This window comes from Capricornis sumatraensis, chromosome 9 (assembly GCF_032405125.1).
Source record: "Capricornis sumatraensis isolate serow.1 chromosome 9, serow.2, whole genome shotgun sequence".
Lineage (NCBI taxonomy): Eukaryota > Metazoa > Chordata > Mammalia > Artiodactyla > Bovidae > Capricornis > Capricornis sumatraensis.
The window spans coordinates 16,954,270-16,973,937 of NC_091077.1; the positions used below are offsets into that span (position 1 = coordinate 16,954,270).

General features: G+C 44.3%; 1 non-coding gene across 1 annotated transcript; it reads right to left on the bottom strand.

Moving 5' to 3' along the window:
• Positions 1–7,041: 7,041 nt before the first annotated feature.
• TRNAR-CCU (transfer RNA arginine (anticodon CCU)) lies at positions 7,042–7,114 on the bottom strand. Its single transcript has one exon. It is a non-coding gene; the product is annotated as a tRNA-Arg (tRNA).
• Positions 7,115–19,668: the final 12,554 nt, after the last annotated feature.

Here is a 19,668-nt window from a genome sequence, read left to right on the forward strand (position 1 = left end):
GGTGCGTACCCCTGATCCCCGCCCCCCAGATTCCCCATCGGTGCCCAGAAAGCTGGTGCTTTACCTGAAGCCGCAGCCCCAGCCGCGCCCGCACCCGAGCCCGCCCCCTCGAAGTTCGGGGACGGGTTATCAAGGCCTGGACCCTAACTGACAACCACATCAGCCAACCAGGGCCCTATGCTCTCCGAACTGTCCAATGGTGAGGTGGGGTGGGCCGCGCTGGCCCGCGCCCAGGGTTTGGGGGCGGGGATAGGGGCGGGGCCTGGAGTGACGGTCTTTGAGGGCTTTCTGTTCGGGGTGGGGAGCTGAGGGCTCACCGGCTCAGGGCGAAAGGGCTTGGATCTGATCCACCGGGGACAGGGAGCCATGGGAAGACTCTAAGTAGGAAAGTTACCCGGTGGGATTTGTATGTATGGAAGATCCCTTAGGTGGAAGCTGGAAGGACTGATGCTCCTTTCCCAGTGTCTGGGTGCGGGATCCGGACCCTGGATCTTTCCGACCTCAGGGTCTTTGTGCATGCTCTTCCGTTTTCCTGAAGTGTTCTTCCCTGAACCTGTTCACTTGGCCACCTTCTCTTGCCTTTGGGGGCTCAACCTATGTGTTTCTGCCCTCTAAAGACCTAACGTGGACCTTCTCCAGTTATAAACCTGATAGCTACTTTCACTATCTGGAAAATAAATATATGTAAAATTTATTTGTATACTTGTTTGTCATCTATCTCCCAGTAAAGACAGGGAATGACTGATTTTGGTCACTGCTTTATCCAGTGCCCTGAGCACACAGTAGGCACTTAATAAATGTTTATTGAAGACATAGAGAACAGATATTGGTTGCTAAGGAGGGGTTGGGAGAAATAGGAAAAACTATTACATAGAGAATAAGATAAACAACAACATCTTACTGTATAGCACAAGGAATTATATTCAATATGCTAAGTCACTTCAGTCCGACTGAGTGTCCGACTCTTTTGCAACTCCATGGACTCCAGGTTTCTCTGTCCATGGGATTCTCCAGGCAAGAACAGTGGAGTGAGTTGCCATGCCCTCTCCCAGGGGATCTTCCCGACTCAGGGATTGAACCCGTGTCTCCTGCATTAGCAGGTAGGGTCTTTATTTCTAGAGCCACCTGGGAAGCCCCCACTATATTCAATACCCTGCGATCATCCATAATGGAAAAGATTATGAAGAAGAATACATGTATATATATGTGTGTGTGTATATAACTGAGTCATTTTGCTATAGAGCAGAAATTAACACAAAATTGTAAATCAACTATACTTCAATTAAAAGTTTTTAAATGTTTGTTCAGAGAATGATTTGACATTGCATTGAACTCTGTAACCCAGTTGGAATGTAGTATGATCTAAAATGACCCTCCAGATCTTTTTCTCAATTAATTTAGCATTTATTGAGCACCTACAGTGTTCTAGGCACTGTGCAAGTCCTTGAGGGGAACATAGTCCTTGCCATCCTGGGCCTCAAACCTGAGAGGAGGAGATAGACTTTCAAGTTATGGTTTATGCTAAAGGGGTGAGAGGGGTGGGAGCTGGAGTCTATGGGAACAGAAAGGAGGGGCACATCATTGACCTAGAGTGTCTGGGTAGGCAGCCTGCAAGGATGACACTTAAGGAAAGGTGCTCCAGATAGTAGAAATTGCACATGCAAAGGGTGATATGGTGGAATTTGACTAAGTTGTGATGTTGGTGGGAGGAGAGCAGGAGGGACAGGCAGAAGGGTATGTCTGAAGCAGCTCAGACTTAATCTGCTAAAATGGGGCACATTGGAGGTAGATTACTTTATTTCAGAGATTCATCCATTTGTCCCAGTGCCACTCTGTTTTAACTACAGTATCTTTAGAATATATTTTAACATCTAATACTCCACTTGTTGCAAAATACCTGGGCTATTTCCATTGTCTTTTTCCTTCTTCCAGATAAGCCGTAGAATACTGTTGTTTCCCCCATAAAAACTATATTGGAATAGATAGATAGATATTACAAAATGGAAACATACTGACAGACTTCAAAAACAAATTTATGATTACCAAATGGGAAAGGCTATGGGGGAGGGGTAAGGGGGGGGAGGGATAAATTAGGATTTCAGGGTTAACATACACATACTACTATATATATAATGGGGCTTCCCAGGTGACGCTAGTGGTAAAGAATCCACCTGCCAATGCAGGAGACGCAAGGGACTAGGGTTCAATCCCTGGGACAGGAAGAGCCTCTGGAGTAGGATATGGCAACTTGCTCTAATATTCTTGCCTGGAAAAGTTCCATGGACAGAGCGGCCTGGTGGGCTACAGTAATAGATAAACAAGGACCTACTATATAGCACAGGGAACTCTACTCAGTATTCTGTAATGACCCGTACGGGAAAAGAATCTGAAAAAGAATAGATACATGTATAACTGAATCATTCTGCTGTACACCTGAAACTAACACAATATTATAAATCACCTGTAGTGCGCTCTCTCTGGAAGTCGCTCAGTGGTGTCTGACTCTTTGTAACCTGCCAGGCTCCTTTGTCCATGGAGTTCTCCTGGCAAGAATACTGGAGTGGGTAACCATTCCCTTCTCCAGGGGATCTTCCTGACCCAGGGACTGAACCTGAGTCTCCTGCATTGCAGACAAAGTCTCTACCATCTGAGCCACAGGGAGGCCCTAAATCAACTATCCTCCAATATAAAAAGTAAAAAGTAAATAAAATGCATGCACACACAGAGTCAGACCCAAGAAAGCACACAAAATAGATGCATGACTTAAGACACTCCTGAGCGACAGTTCTCAACCAGGAGTGATTATGCCCCCTGGGGAACATTCAGCAATAACTGGAGCCCTTGCTGACTGTCAGGATGGAGTGGGGGAGGGCTGTTCTTGACCTCTACTGGGTGGAGCCCAGGGATGCTGCTAAACATCTCGTTATGCACATGATATTCCCACACAACTAAATGTTATCTGACCTGAATGTTGATAGTGCTGAATCTGGGAAACTCAGCTGGAAGACAGACATCATTCTAACCCCCACCCAGGTCCCCAAAGAGCATATCACCAGCAACCCCAGACGCCCTTCCGACAGGCTGCGTCTCAATCACGGTGCTTCCTCACTCTGAAAAGCAACCACTGTTGTGACTTGTGTAATAATCACCGCCTAGTATTTCTGAGTAGTTTATCATGCAAGTTTGAATCTCTAGATACTGTGGTTTAGTCTTGCCCATGCAAAAAAAAAAAAAAAGAAGAAAATGATATGTCTTTTAAGTCTCTTTTAATTCATGGGTTCCCGCTCCATCCCTTTTCTCCGTTACAAATGAATCAGTTGCACAATTCAGGCTGATTCCCACGGTCTGGGTGGTGCTGATCCCATCCTCATGGTACATGCCGGCATGGTCCTCTGCCCTTCATCTTTCATGCAAATTGGCAGTTGTTTCCAGAACCAGGATTAGACTAGGGTTTAATGCCTTTGACCCGATGGTGAGTGTTGTTGGTTCCTTCAGATCAGGCTCACACTCCTTGTCTCTCTTTGCATGAGGTTAGCAGCCATTGATGATGAACTTGTTGGAGGATGCAAAGTAGTGATGTGTCCCTCTTCGCATTTTGTCCTCCTTTATTAGCTAAACTTCTTCCCCTGCAGATGCTTCCTCTTAAATTCCATTTGGTTACACTTTTCATGTAAAAGTGCTTGATTCTTTCCCTTTAGAGACTACTTTTATAAATAGTGAATTAATTCCCCATAAACCTCTGAAAGTGACAGTCTTTTTTTTTTAATTGAAGTTGATTTAAAAATGGCCACCCAATCCAGTATTCTTGCCTGCAAAACCCCATGGACAGAGGAGCCTTGCAGGCCACAGTCCTTGGGGTTGCAAAGAGTTGGACATGACTGAGTGACTGAGCAAGGATGCATTAGTTTAAGATGTACAGAAAAGTGATTCTTTTCCATTACAGGTTATTACAAGACATTGAATATAGTTCCGTGTATTATATAGTAAGTCCTTCTTATTTATCTATTTTGTATGTAGTGTGTGTGTGTGTGTGTGTGTGTGTGGTGTATGTCTTTTAAGCTCAAACTCCTAATTCATTCACCCTTATTTCCCTTTGGTAACCATAAATTTGTTTCTCTCCCCCCGCCCTTTTTTTTTTTTTTTTTGCTGCACCATATGGCTTGTGGAATCTCATTTCCCCAACCCGGGATTGAATCTGGGGCATAGCAGTAAAAGCACTGAGTCTTAGGCACTGGACCTCCAGAAAACTCCCTCCATAAGTTTGTTTCTATGTCTATGAGTCTGTTTCTTATATTTTCCTAACTAGCTGCTTTTAACATGTTAGAGTACTATTGGGATTGTGTATTTGTGTTCCTTTGTTGTGTCCTGCCTTTCCCTAGACAGAAAGGAGAACAAACCAGTCAATCCTAAAGGAAATCAACCCTGAATATTCACTGGAAGGACTGATGCTGAAACTGAAGCTCCAGTACTTTGGCCACCTGATGCAAAGAGCGGACTCACTGGAAAAGACCCTGATGCTGGGAAAGGCTGAAGGCAGGAGGAGAAGAGGGTGACAGAGGATGAGATGGTTGGAGGACATCACCGACTCGATGGACATGAGGTTGAGCAAACTCTGGGAGATGGTGAAGGACAGGGAAGCCTGGTGTGCTGCAGTTCATGGAGTCACAAAGAGTCAGACACAACTGAGCAACTGAACAACAACAACCTTTCTTAGAAACACCAAATGAGACAAAGGTGGGGAGATGAAAAAGAGATAGAGCTGGAGGTGGAAGGGGAGGCAAATGGAGGTGAGACTCGCGAGGTGATAAAGACAGGGCTTCAGGCTGGGTGGAACTATAACCAGGTTGAAAGATGAAAGAGGGACCAGTTTAGGAGCTAAGTCATTATCCTTCCTCTCATGGCTCCCATCTCACTTAACATAAGAACTAAAATCAACTTCCCTGGTGGTCCAGTTGTTAAGAATCTGCCTGCCAACGCAGGGGACTGGGCAATCCCTGGTCCAGGAAAACCCCATATGGCATGGAGCAACTTGTGCCACAACTACTGAGCACTGGGGCTGCAACTATTGAAGCCTGCACTCCTAGAACCTGTGCTCTGGAACAAGAGAAGCCAGCAAATGGCAGCTAGAGAGCAGCCTCCACTCACTACAACTAGAGAAAGCAGTGAAGACCCAGAGCATCCCCAAATAAATAAACTAAAATCCTTAGAATAGCCCACAATGCCCTTCATGATCTGCTCCTGTCACCTCTTTTTAAAATTTTATTTTTATTTATTATTATTCTTCATCTTTTGGCCACACTGCATGGCATGTGGGATTCTAGTTCCCTGACCAAGGATCGAACCCGGGCCCCCTATTTTGGGAGCATGGAGTCCAAAGGATGAACAGCCAGGGAAGTCCCTCCTGCCACCTGCTGACTTCTTCTCCCCTCTCTCTCACTCTGTCTTTCTCCTTCTGCTCCATTAGGCACAGTTCTGCCTCAGGGCATTTGCACCTGCTGCTCCATCTATGGGAATGCTCTTGCCATAGATGTCCACACAGCTTCTGCCTCACATCTTCTGATCTTTGCTCAAATGTCCCTGTGAGGCTCCCTTGGCTGCCTTCCCTGAATTCTCCACTCCACATGCCTCCTTAGCCTGCATTAATTTTTTTTCCCCTAGCACTTATAACATTCTTAAACCGTGTCTGTTCCTCACTGGAATGTCAACCCCACGTGAGCAGGAAATTTTTTGTCTGTCTTCCACATTGCCTGGTCCCCAGAGCCTCAAACAATGCTTGGCACACAGAGGTGCTCTATAAATACTTCTTCTCTGAATGAAAGGAACAGAAGGTGAGCTTGAACGCCATGTGGACCAAGGATTTCCGAGAGGGGCTGGATAAGCATCCTAGCCTTGCCAGCCAGCATGGAGATATGTAACAGCAAGAAAGCACTTTGACTGGGTGGGTGAGGGAGAAAGATGCAATTAGTTTTTTGTTTTTTGGCTGCACAGCAGGTTTGTAGGATCTAAGCTTCCCCACCAGGAATCGAACCTGGGCCCCCCTGGCAGTGAAACCACTGAGTCCTAACTACTGGACTGCCAGGGAATTTCCCTTAGATTTCTCAAATAACTCCCCCACCCATCAGATTCCTAACACCATTCAAGGTAGAACATGTGACCTTCCTCTGTCCCAGGCTGAAGCTGGAACCAGAGAAGAGGAGAGCCAGGCTCCTGGCCACTCCAGGACACACATGAGCCTCTTGGAAGCCACCGTCAGCCGCTTTGCCAGTTCAAGGGCCTCGGAAATGCCAGAGCAGTCCCTGCCCAGGTCTGGAATGCCCGGCTGCCCCAGAGAGGCTCAGTCTGTCCCTCAACACTCACATCCCCAGCCCTGAGGGCTCGTCAGCCCCAGGTGAGGGTCTCGGAGGACAGTATCTCCTTCTGTTTCGTCCTCTGCCTTGCCCTCCATCCTCCTCCCTGGGTTCAAAATCTAAGCAGTCCACATCCTGTAAGTTTCACCACCTGAGTAGTTCTGGAATTCATCCCCATTTCCCCATCTAGTGAACCAAAGACCCTACCATCCCAGGCCTGCCTTTTGCCCTCCTGCCCTCACCTCCCAATGCATGTTTGAAACTTTGAATAATTTGTATTTATGTCCAGGCAGGAATGTTTTGGGGTTTCACATGTCCTGATGCAGAGCTTCCCAGGTGGTCCAGTGGTAAAGAAACTGCCTGCAATGCAAGAGACACAGGAGATGCGGGTTCAATCCCTGGGTTGGGGAGCTCCCCTAGAGGGGGGCATGGCAACCCACTCCAGTATTCTTGTCTGGGAAATCCCATGGACAGAGGAGCCTGGTGGGCTACGGTCCATAGGGTCACAAAGAATTGGACATGACTGAAGCTACTGAGCAGGCACTCATATCCTGATGAATCCGTTTCTGATCCTGGTTGAAAGTTACATGGATGTGCATTTCAACCCCTTTGGGGCTTTTTGTTTGTTTGTTTTTCTTTTTTGTATTTATTTCTTTGGCTGCATCAGGCCTTAGTTACAGAATGTGGGATCTAGTTCCCTGACCAAGGATCGAACCCGGGCCCTCTGCATCAGGAGTGCAGAGTCTTAATCACTAGACTACCAGGGAAGTCCCTGTATTTCCTTTTCTTTCTGAGCCACTCAGTATGAAGGATCTTAGTTCCCTGACGATCAGGAATCAAACCTGCACCCCTGTCTTGGAAGCACAGAGTCTTAATCACTGGACTTCCAGGGAAGTCCCATTTCATTAATGCTCTTTCCATTTCACACATAGGTTAAAAGCAGCCTTTTGAGTGTATTCAGGGTTTATATAGAATAATTATTAAAAGCAACAAATCAGGACAATTGATTCAGGCAAGGATCATCAATGGATGCTGAAACTGGTGAGTTGAAGTTTCATGAGAAACAAGGTATTTGTGTAGCTTCTCTGTATCTGCCCATAAAATACATATTTATGACAAAGGAAAAAACTGTCATTTCACAGGGGAGAAACAGACAATGTCTTAATCAAGGGATCATAGTTTAAATGACCAGTAATGGAGCAAATGGACAAATCAAATCCTGATACACTGCATAGAAAGGGACACACGATCACTTCTGTGGTATTTCTTCCAAAGCTGCTTAACCTGAATCCAATCACAAGGAAAATCAGACAAATGCAATGTCTCAGACAAGAACATTCTACAAAACAACTGGCCTATGACCTTCAAAAATGTCAATGTCAAGAAGTCTACAAATAACAAATGTTGGACAGGGGGTAAAGAAAAGAGAACTCTTCCATACTGTTGGTAGGAACGTAAACTGGGGCAGCCACTATGGAAAACAGTATGGAGGTTCCTCAAAACACTAGAGGTGCCATATTATCCAGGAACCCCACTCCTGGGCATATATCCAAACAAAACTACATTTCGTAAAGATGCATTCACGTCAATGTTCATAGCAGGACTGTTTATAATAGTCAAGACGTGGAAACAATCTAAACATCAATCGACAGAGGAATGGATCAAGAATATGTGGTACATAAACACAATGGAATACTTAGTTCAGTTCAGTCGCTCAGTCGTGTCCAACTCTTTGCGACCCCCTGAATCGCAGCACGCCAGGCCTCCCTGTTCATCACCAACTCCTGGAGTCCACCCAAACTCATGTCCATCGAGTCGGTGATGCCATCCAACCATCTCATCGTCTGTCGTCCCCTTCTCCTCCTGCCCCCAATCCCTCCCAGCATCAGGGTCTTTTCCAGTGAGTCAACTCTTCACATGAGGTGGCCAAAGTATGGGAGTTTCAGCTTCACCATCAGTCCTTCCAATGAACACGTGGGGCCAGGAGGAGCAACCCCATGTCCAAGGAGTAGTGGCTGCATGGGCGCAGGAGGGCCTAGAGGAGCTATCCCACTTTGAAGGTCAGGAAGGGTGGCGGTGAGGAGATACCCTTCATCCAAGGTAAGCAGCAGCAGCTGCACTTTGCTGGAGCAGCCGTTAAGAGATACCCCACGCCCAAGGTAAGAGAAACACAAGTAAGATGGTGGGTGTTGCAAGAGGGCATCAGAGGGCAGACACACTGAAACCATACTCACAGAAAACTAGTCAATCTAATCACACTAGGACCACAGCCTTGTCTAACTCAATGAAATTAAGCCATGCCTGTGGGGCAACCCAAGATGGGTGGGTCATGGTGGAGAGGTCTGACAGTGGAGAAAGGAATGGCAAACCACTTCAGTATTCTTGCCTTGAGAACCCCATGAACAGTATGAAAAGGCAAAATGATACGATACTGAAAGAGGAACTCCCCAGGTCAGTAGGTGCCCAATATGCTACTGAAGATCAGTGGAGAAATAACTCCAGAAAGAATGAAGGGATGGACCCAAAGCAAAAACAATACCTAGCTGTGGATGTGACTGGTGATAGAAGCAAGGTCCGATGCTGTAAAGAGCAATATTGCATAGGAACCTGGAATGTCAGGTCCATGAATCAAGGCAAATTGGAAGTGATCAAACAAGAGATGGCAAGAGTGAACGTCAACATTCTAGGAATCAGCAAACTAAAATGGACTGAGATGGGTGAATTTAACTCAGGTGACCATTATATCTACTACTGTGGGCAGAAATCCCTCAGAAGAAATGGAATAGCCATCATGGTCAAAAAAAGAGTCCAAAATGCAATACTTGGATGCAATCTAAAAACAACAAAATGATCTCTGTTCGTTTCCAACGCAAACCATTCAACATCACAGTAATCCAAGTCTATGTCCCAACCAGTAACGCTGAAGAAGCTGAAGTTGAACGGTTCTATGAAGACCTACAAGACCTTTTAGAACTAATACCCAAAAAAGATGTCCTTTTCATTATAGGGGACTGGAATGCAAAAGTAGGAAGTCAAGAAACACCTGGGGTAACAGGCAAATTTGGCCTTGGAATGCAGAATGAAGCAGGGCAAAGAGTTTTGCCAAGAAAATGCACTGTCATAGCAAACACACACTTCCAACAACACAAGAGAAGACTCTACACATGGACATCACCAGATGGTCAACACCGAAATCAGATTGATTATATTCTTTGCAGCCAAAGATGGAGAAACCCTATACAGTCAGCAAAAATAAGACCAGGAGCTGACTGTGGCTCAGATCATGAACTCCTTATTACCAAATTCAGACTTAAATTGAAGAAAGTAGGGAAAACCACTAGACCATTCAGGTATGACCTAAATCAAATCCCTTATGATTATACAGTGGAAGTGAGAAATAGATTTAAGGGCCTAGATCTGATAGATAGAGTGCCTGATGAACTATGGACGGAGGTTTGTGACATTGTACAGGAGACAGGGATCAAGACCATCCCCGTGGAAAAGAAATGCAAAAAAGCAAAATGGCTGTCTGGGGAGGGCTTAGAAAAAGCTGTGAAAAGAAGAGAGGCAAAAAGCAAAAGAAAAGGAAAGATATAAGCATCTGAATGCCGAGTTCCAGAGAATAGCAAGAAGAGATAAGAAAGCCTTCTTCAGCAATCAATGCAAAGAAATGGAGGAAAAGAACAGAATGGGAAAGACTAGAGATCTCTTCAAGAAAATTAGAGATACCAAGGGAACATTTCATGCAAAGATTGGCTCGATAAAGGACAGAAATGGTATGGACCTAACAGAAGCAGAAGATATTAAGAAGAGGTGGCAAGAATACACAGAGAACTGTACAAAAATGATCTTCATGACCCAGATAATCACGATGGTGTGATCAGTCACCTAGAGCCAGACATCCTGGAATGTGAAGTCAAGTGGGCCTTAGAAAGCATCACTATGAACAAAGCTAGTGGAGGTGATGGAATTCTAGTTGAGCTACTTCAAATAGTGAAAGATGATGCTGTGAGAGTGCTGCACTCAATACGCCAGCAAATTTGGAAAACTCAGCAGTGGCCACAGGACTGGAAAAGGTCAGTTTTCATTCCAATCCCAAAGAAAGGCAATGCCAAAGAATGCTCAAACTACCACACAATTGCACTCATCTCACATGCTAGTAAAGTAATGCTCAAATTTCTCCAAGCCAGGCTTCAGCAAGATGTGAACTGTGAATTTCCTGATGTTCAAGCTGGTTTTAGAAAAGGCAGAGGAACCAGAGATCAAATTGCCAACATCCACTGGATCATGGAAAAAGCAAGAGAGTTCTAGAAAAACATCTATTTCTGCTTTATTGACTAGACCAAAGCCTTTGACTGTGTGGATCACAATAAACTGTGGAAAATTCTGAGAGAGATGGGAATACCAGACCACCTGACCTGCCTCTAGAGAAATCTGTATGCAGGTCAGAAAGCAACAGTTAGAACTGGACATGGAACAACAGACTGGTTCCAAATAGGAAAAGGAGTACGTCAAGGCTGTATATTTTCACCCTGCTTATTTAACTTATATGCAGAGTCCATCGTGAGAAACGCTGGACTGGAAGAAACACAAGCTGGAATCAAGATTGCTGGGAGAAATATCAATAACCTCAGATATGCAGATGACACCATCCTTATGGCAGAAAGTGAAGAGGAACTAAAAACCCACTTGATGAAAGTGAAAGAGGAGAGTGAAAAAGTTGGCTTAAAGCTCAACATTCAGAAAATGAAGATCATGGCATCCGGTCCCATCACTTCATGGGAAATAGACGGGGAAACAGTGGAAACAGTGTCTGACTTTATTTTTTGGGCTTCAAAATCACTGCAGATGGTGACTGCAGCCATGAGATTAAAAGACGTTTACTCCTTGGAAGAAAAGTTATGAGCAACCTAGGCAGCATATTCAAAAGCAGAGACATAACTTTGCCGACTAAGGTCCGTCTAGTCAAGGCTATGGTTTTTCCTGTGGTCATGTATGGATGTGAGAGTTGGACCGTGAAGAAGGCTGAGTGCCGAAGAATGGATGCTTTTGAACTGTGGTGTTGGAGAAGACTCTTGACAGTCCCTTGGACTGCAAGGGGATCCAACCAACCCATTCTGAAGGAGATCAACCCTGGGATTTCTTTGGAAGGAATGATGCTAAAGCTGAAACTCCAGTACTTTGGCCACGTCATGCGAAGAGTTGACTCATTGGAAAAGACTCTGATGCTGGGAGGGATTGGGGGCAGGAGGAGAAAGGGACGACCGAGGATGAGCTGGCTTATGGCATCATTGACTCGATGGACGTGAGTTTGAGTGAACTCCGGGAGTTGGTGATGGACAGGGAGGCCTGGCGTGCTGCAATTCATGGGGTCACAAAGAGTCGGACACGACTGAGTGACTGAACTGGTTGGATCTCCTTGCAGTCCAAGGGACTCTCAAGAGTCTTCTCCAACACCACAGTTCAAAAGCATCAATTCTTTGGCACTCAGCTTTCTTCATGGTCCAACTCTCACATCCATACGTGACCACTGGAAAAACCATAGCCTTGACTAGACGGACCTTTGTTGGCAAAGTAGTATCTCTGCTTTTGAATATGCTCTCTAGGTTGGTAATAACTTTCCTTCCAAGGAGTAAGCGTGTTTTAATTTCATGACTGCAATCACCATCTGCAGGGATTTTGGAAAAATAAAGGCTGACACTGTTTCCACTGTTTCCCCATCTATTTCCCATGAAGTGATGGGACCAGATGCCATGATCTTAGTTTTCTGAATGGAAAGCTAATCAGCCATAAAACATAATGAAATAATGCCATTTACAACAACATGGATGGACCTAGAGTTTATCATGCCAAACGAAACAAATCAGAAAAAGGACAACAAATACCATATGATGTCACTTATATGTGGAATCTAAAATACAACACAGGGAATTCCCTGGTGGTCCAGTGATCAGGATTCTGTGCTTTCACTGCCAAGGGCCTGGATTCAATGCGTGATCAGGGAACTAAGATCCTGCAAGCCATGGAGTGGGGGAGACAAACAAACACAGCACAACATAAGGGAACATATCTATGAAACAGAAACAAACTCACAGACACGGAGAACAGACTCGTGGTTGCCAAGGGGGAGGTCGGCAGGGGAGGGATGGATTGGGGGTTTGGGATTAGCAGATGCAAGCTCTTATATACAGGCTGGATAAACAACATGCTACTGTATTGCACAAAGAAATGTATTCAATATCCTATGGTAAACCACAATGGAAAAGTATATGAAAAATAATATTTAAGAAGAATGTATATATTCTTCAGTTATAGATAAGTACTTCAGTTACACTTTCATAATCACTTTGCTGTGCTGCAGAAATTAACACAACATTGTAAATCAACCATACTTCAATAAATGTTTTTAAAAATGTGTGTTATTTTCTTTCTTCAATAATTTTTTTTTTAAATGTCATTGTCATGAAAGACAAGGAAAGGAGAAAGGGCATTCTAGGCATGACATCTGTCTGCAGGGCATGACCCCGGATTGGACCAGAGGCCAGAAAGTTAGAATGACCAAGGAAGACATTATTGGATCACTGACAATGTTGAATGTCTGTAGTTCAGGTAGCAATATTTGATCAATATTAAATTCCCTGCTTGTGACCATTGCATTGTAGTTATAGAAGCAATGGTTCTCAGCTAGGGGAGAGGGCGGGGGTGGGGCATTCTTCTGTCATCCAGGGGACATTAGCTAACTTGTGAAGGCATTTTTGGCTGTCTCAACCAGGGATGTAGGGACATGTGCGTTACTGACATCTAGTGGGTGGAGGCCGGGGATGTTAAAAATCTTACAGTGCACAGGACAGCCTCCACAGCAGAATTATCTGCCATCAGAGTCAACAAGGTAGAGAAACCCTCTGTAAGAGAAGGTCATTTTTTTCTCAGGAAATATAAATTGAAGTATTTAGGAATAAGGAGGAGTCATGTCTATGACTGGTTTGCAAAAGGTTCAGAAAACATGTGTATCTCTATCTATACCTGTCTATATGAAACAAAGCAGGACGACTCTATGGTCCTTGCCCCACCCAGCCCCACCACCCCATGTCCTCTGCCTGCCTTTAGTCTGTGGAAGACTTTAGTCAAAGAATAAGTTTAATCAGTGAAATGCAGAAACAAAAGAAAACAGTCAAAGGAGATAAAATAATAATAATGATGTTAAGCAGAGTCAAGGACCTTCAGGTCTTTCACAAAGGCTGTAAATGATCTTCTGAGCCACATCCACTGAGCTGTCTTACAGATACTAAAACCCCAGGTGGAGAAGTTAGCTACATAATGACCAGACTGTACCCACGACATAAGCTGCCACAATCTTGAGAACCGGCCTCAAAGAAATGGGAACAAACAGACCCTGGAAATGAAGATTAATGGTACCCAAAACAACCAAGATGATACCGGTTAGACCACCGATGATCAATTTGAAGATGACTATCAGGAACGACTGTTCTGTTTCTGCGTGTGGCCTCCTCCTTCTGTTTATAAAAGCCCTTGCCCCACTGGTTGCTGGTGTTGGGGGAGTGGGCCTTTGGACAGACATCCGGGTGTCCCCCACCCCCTGTTGCTAGCATCTGAAACAAAGCAAACTTTCCTTTCCACCAACCTGGCCTGGTGATTGGCTTCTGGGCAGCGGGCAGTCAGACCCCACACACACTCTTTCGGTAACATATATACTCACCTGGGAGCCTGGTGGGCTTCCGTCTATGGGGTCGCACAGAGTCGGACACGACTGAAGAGACTTAGCAGCAGCAGCAGCATGCTCACTGTGTGTATGTGTTCCTTAATCAGATTCCTCAAATGGTAACCATGTTGCCATGTTTGGGTATTATCCTTTTCTCGGTCTGTCTCTCTCCCCTCCCCACCACCCCTGTTTGGCCCTGCACGAACTTCTTAGTGTTCCTCAAACACATCAGAAACCTCAGGCCCTTTGCACTGGCTATTCCTTCTTCCTAGAATACCCTTCCCCCAGATATCTGCCTGACTTACTTCTTCACCCCCTTGGCCTCACTACTCACACAGCCTCTTCTCCATGATTCGGGTCCAGACTTCTTGTTGTGGTTCAATCACATCAATTTTTTGGCGCTCAGCCTTCTTTATGTTCCAAATCTCACATCCATACAAGACTACTGGGAAAACTATAGCTTTGACTATATGCACTTTTGTCAGAAAAGCAGTGTTTCTGCTTTTTAATATACTGTCTAGGTTTGTCATAGCTTTTCTTCCAAGGAGCAAGCGTCTTTTAATCTCATGGCTGCAGTCAGGTCCAGACTGCTGCTGCTGCTGCTGCTAAGTCGCTTCAGTCACGTCCGACTCTGTGTCACCCCATAGATGGCAGCCCACCAGGCTCCCCCGTCCCTGGGATTCTCCAGGCAAGAACACTGGAGTGGGTTGCCTTTTCCTCCTCCAATGCATCAAAGTGAAAAGTGAAAGTGAAGTCGCTCAGTCGTACCCGACTCTTAGCGACCCCATGGATTGCAGCCCACCAGGCTCCTCCATCCATGGGATTTTCCAGACAAGAATACTGGAGTGGGGTGCCTACTCTATTTCAAATAGCCAGGGGACTTCTTTGGCTGTTCAGTAGTTTGAGCACCGCAGAATTAACGCTTATGAACTGTGGTGCTGGAGAAGACTCTTGAGAGTCTCTTCGACTGCAATGAGATCAGACAAGTCAATCCTAAAGGAAATCAACCCTGAATATTCATTAGAAGGACTGACGCTGAAGCTGAAGCTCCAATATTTTGGCCACCTGATGCGAAGAGCCGACTGACTGGAAAAGACTCTAATGCTGGGAAAGACTGAAGGAAGGAGAAGGGGACGACAGAGGATGAGATGGTTGGATGGCATCACCAACTCAATGGACTTGAGTTTGAGCAAGCTCCGGGAGACAGTGAAGGACAGGGATGCCTGTCCTATGCGCGCTGTAGTCCATGGGGTTACAAAAAAATCGGACACGACTGAGCCACTGAACAACAACAGCAATCCTGTTTGATCCCTGGTTGGGGAACTAGGATCCCACCTGCCACGTGGCATGGCAAAGCTTTTTAAAATAAATCAATAAAACTTCCATCATCCCCTCATTCCATATCTCCTTTCTTCAATTTATTTTTCTTCTTAATACTTATTACCATGTAACATGCTATACATTTTCTTTGTTTACTGTGTCTCTCTCACAGACACTGTGCCAGCTCCATTAGGGGAAAAGACATTTGTCCCCCGTGCCTGGAACGGAGCCAGGCACACAGTAGGTGCTCAATTCATTGAGGAATAGATGAATTGCTGTTAAGTAAATGAGATGGTCTAAAGGGAAGAGGAAGTGAGGGGCGGGGAGGAAGAGGAAAGTTGCTGCTCATCACATCCGCATCTCCCTTTGACCCCTCCTTTGAATCGCTTACCTTCTAGGACAAAACACTGAGGACACCCCCAGGGGACCTCTCAGCCTTCAAGAGTCTCGCACAGGACAGGGGGACTCAGCAGCCGGGAACACTGTCCTTTCCTCCTGGGAGCTGCTCTCTGATTCGCCACCAGAGGCGCTTCTCCCTAGCCAAATGCCAGGGTGCAAGGCTGGTCCAGGTATTACTTGGGAAGCAATTTTTCTTCAGAAAAAAGAAACAAAAAGTCGTATCTAGCTTTTTTTTACTGTTACAAAAAATTTTAATTAGCATGTTTATCATAGAAAATTAAGAAGCTAAAGAGAGAAATAAAACTTGGTGCCCCAGCCCATCAATATTGAAGCCACCAACATATTTTTACTTGAATCTTTTACGTCTTCAAAAATTTTATTTTCACCTTTTAACTTGGAGCATTGTGAACCAGGAAGTAGGGAGATGCTACTCAACTGTACACCTAAAAGTGGTAAAGATGGTAAATTTTGCGTGATGTATCTTTTCCTGCTGGTCTTCCCAGTGGTCACGAATGGTTGTGAGGACTGGACCATAAAGAAGGCAGAACAACAAAGAACTGATGTCTTCGAACTGTGGTGCTGGAGAAGACTCCTGAAAGTCCCTTGGACATCAAGGAGATCAAACCAGTCAATCTTTATGGAAATCAACCCTGAATATTCACTGGAAGGACTGATGCCAAAGCTGAAGCTCCAGTATTTTGGTCATCTGACTCGAACAGACAACTCATTGGAAAAGCCCCTGATGCTGGGAAAGATCAAGGGCAGAAGAAGAGGGAGTCAGAGGATGAGATGGCTGGATGGCATCACTGATGCAATCGACATGAACTTGAGCAGACTCCGGGAGATGGTGAAGGACAGGGAGGCCTGGCATGCTGCAGTCCACAGGGTCCCAAAGAGTCAGACACGACTGGGCAACTGAAGAACAACATATTTTCCCAAAATGAAAAAAAGAGATAGTATAATCTGAACACCAGTTATCAAGTCTATTTTGTTTCATCTCCCACCTGGGTTCCCACTTCCTCCCAGTTGGATTATTTTGAAGCAAATCTGGGCCATTTCGTTATCAGTAGATATTTGAGTATGCATTCTAGGAGACACAACTCACTTTTTTAGGACATTTCTTAAAAAAAAAAAAAAAAAACCCTTATGTTGGGACTTCCCTGGTGGTCCAATGGCTAAGATTCTGTGCTCCCAATACTAGGTTTAATCCTTGGTCAGGGAGCTAGATCAGACATGCCACAACCTAGACCCAGTGCATACAAATAAATTTTTTAAATTAAATTAAATTTAAAAATAAAAATACCCATATAACATTATCATATTTTAAATTTCAACATCATCCAATGTCCAGTAATTTAATGTCCATAAATTTTATAATTTGTTGTTATCCTTTATTATTTTAGAGATAGTTTGAATCAAGTTTCTCAAATATCCACATGTTACGTTTGGTTGAAATGTTTTTAACTCTCTTTTGGGGACTGTCCTGGTGGTTCAGTGGTTAAGACTGTGCTCCTAGTGCAGGGGGTGAGGGTTTGATCTCTATTCAGGGAACTAGATCCCACATGCCACAGCAAAAGCTCCTATATGCCTCAACTAAGACTTGGTGCAGCCAAATAAATAAGTATTTGTAAAAATTGCCATTAAATCTCTTTTAAACTAAAAATTCCTTGACGCACCCCTTTCCCAGTTTGGAGGCAGTCCATTGTTCCATGTCCACTTCTTCTTCTTTTTTTTTACTTTACAATATTGTAGTGGTTTTGCCATACGTTGACATGAATCTGCCACGGGTGTAAATGTGTTCCCCATCCTGAACCCCCCTCCCACCTCCCTCTGCATCCCATCCCTCTGGGTCATCCTAGTGCACCAGCCCCAAGGATCCTGTCTCGTGCATCAAACCTGGACTGGCAACCTGTTTCACACACGATAATATACATGTTTCAGTGCCACTCTCCCAAATCAACCCACCCTCTCCTTCTCCCAGAGTCCAAAAGACTGTTCTGTGTCTCTTTTGCTGTCTCACATACAGGGTTATCGTTACCATCTCTCTAAATTCCATATATATGCGTTAGTATACTGTATTGGTGTTTTTCTTTCTGGCTTACTTCACTCTGTATAATAGGCCCCAGTTCCATCCACCTCATTAGAACTGATTCAAATGTATTCTTTTTAATGGCTGAGTAATACTCCATTGTGTATATGTACCACAGCTTTCCTATCCCTTCGTCTGCTGATGGACATCTAGGTTATTTCCATGTCCTGGCTATTATAAACACTCCATGTCCACTTCTAACTGTTGCTTTTTGACCTAAATATAGATTTCTCAGGAGGCAGGTAAGGTGGTCTGGTATTCTCAGGGTCTGGTATTCCCATCTCTTTAAGAATGTTCCAGTTTGTTGTAATTCACATAGCCAATGGCTTTAGTATAGTCAATAAAGCAGAAGTCGATGTTTTTCTGGAACTCTCTTGCTTTTTCTATGATCCAATGGATGTTGGCAATTTGATCTCTGGTTCACCTACTTTTTCTAAATCCAGCTTGAACATCTAGAAGTTCTTGGTTCACAGACTGTTGACGTGTACCTTGACTGAAACGAAAAATTCCCTCACCATCTTTTTGTTGTTGTTGTTTTTAGTTTTTTGCTTAAAAAAAAAAAGAAAGAAAGATTTGTCCGCTAGCATCTCTCACAGTTTGGATTGGGCTGACCCCACCCTGTGGTGCCCTTGAAGACGCTCCCCTGTCTTCTGTATTTTGTAAAAATTGGCAGCTGGACCTAGGTCTAGCTCTAGACCAATGCTGTGCAATAAAAATATAACATGAGCCACGAATACTAATCACAAGTTTAAATTTTTCTAGTAGCCACTCTAAAAAGTAAATTAAAGAAGAAAAAATTTGCTTTAATCGTTTGTAACTATTTATTTATTTATTTTGGCTGTCCTGGGTCTTCCTTACTTTTGCCTGCGCTTCCTCTAGTTTCCTTCTCCCATCACAGAGCTCAGGCTTCTCATTGCAGCGGCTAGTTTCGGAGCACAGGCTCTAGGCACTCCGACTTCAGCAGCCGTAGCACATGGGCGCGCTAGTTGTGGCCAGCAGGCTTAGTGGCTCAGCGCCACGTGGGATCTTCCAGGACCAGGGATCGGACCCGTGACCCCTGCACTGCAGGCAGATTCCCATCTGCTGCACCACCAGAGAGGTCCCAGTTTTAATCATTTTTAAGAATTAATTGTATGGAAATATAATTGATTTATGATGTGTTAATTCCTGCTCTACAGCAAATCGATTCAGTTGTGCCTACATATATATTCTTTTTCATATTCTTTTCCATTGTGGTTTATCATAGGATATTGAATACAGTTCTTTGTGCTATACAGTAACATGTTGTTTACCCAACCTGTATATAAGAGTTTGTATCTGCTAATCCCAAACTCCCAATCCATCCCTCGCCCACCCCTCCCCTTTGGTGACCACAAGTCTGTCTCTGTGTCTGTGAATCTATTTCTGTTTCATAGACATGCTTGTGTCATATTTTAGATTCCACATATAAATGATATCATATGGTATTTGTCTCTCTCTTTATTTTCTCTCTTTAGTTTAATCATTAATTTCAACCTAACACACCCAAAATTTGATGATTTCAACATGCAATACATATTAAAAACTTAGATATTTTACTTTTTTTTAAACCAAGTCTTCCTAATGTGGTGTGTTGTTTATACTTAGAACACATCACATGACAACTTGGAATGGTCACCTTTCAAGTGCTTGACAGCCACAGGTGACTCATTGCTACTATTTTGGATTTTGGACATTCTAGAGATTTTTTTTTTTAGATTCAAGTTTGATTTTTCAGCAAGGTTACTTCATCAGTGGTGATGGGCACTGTCAGG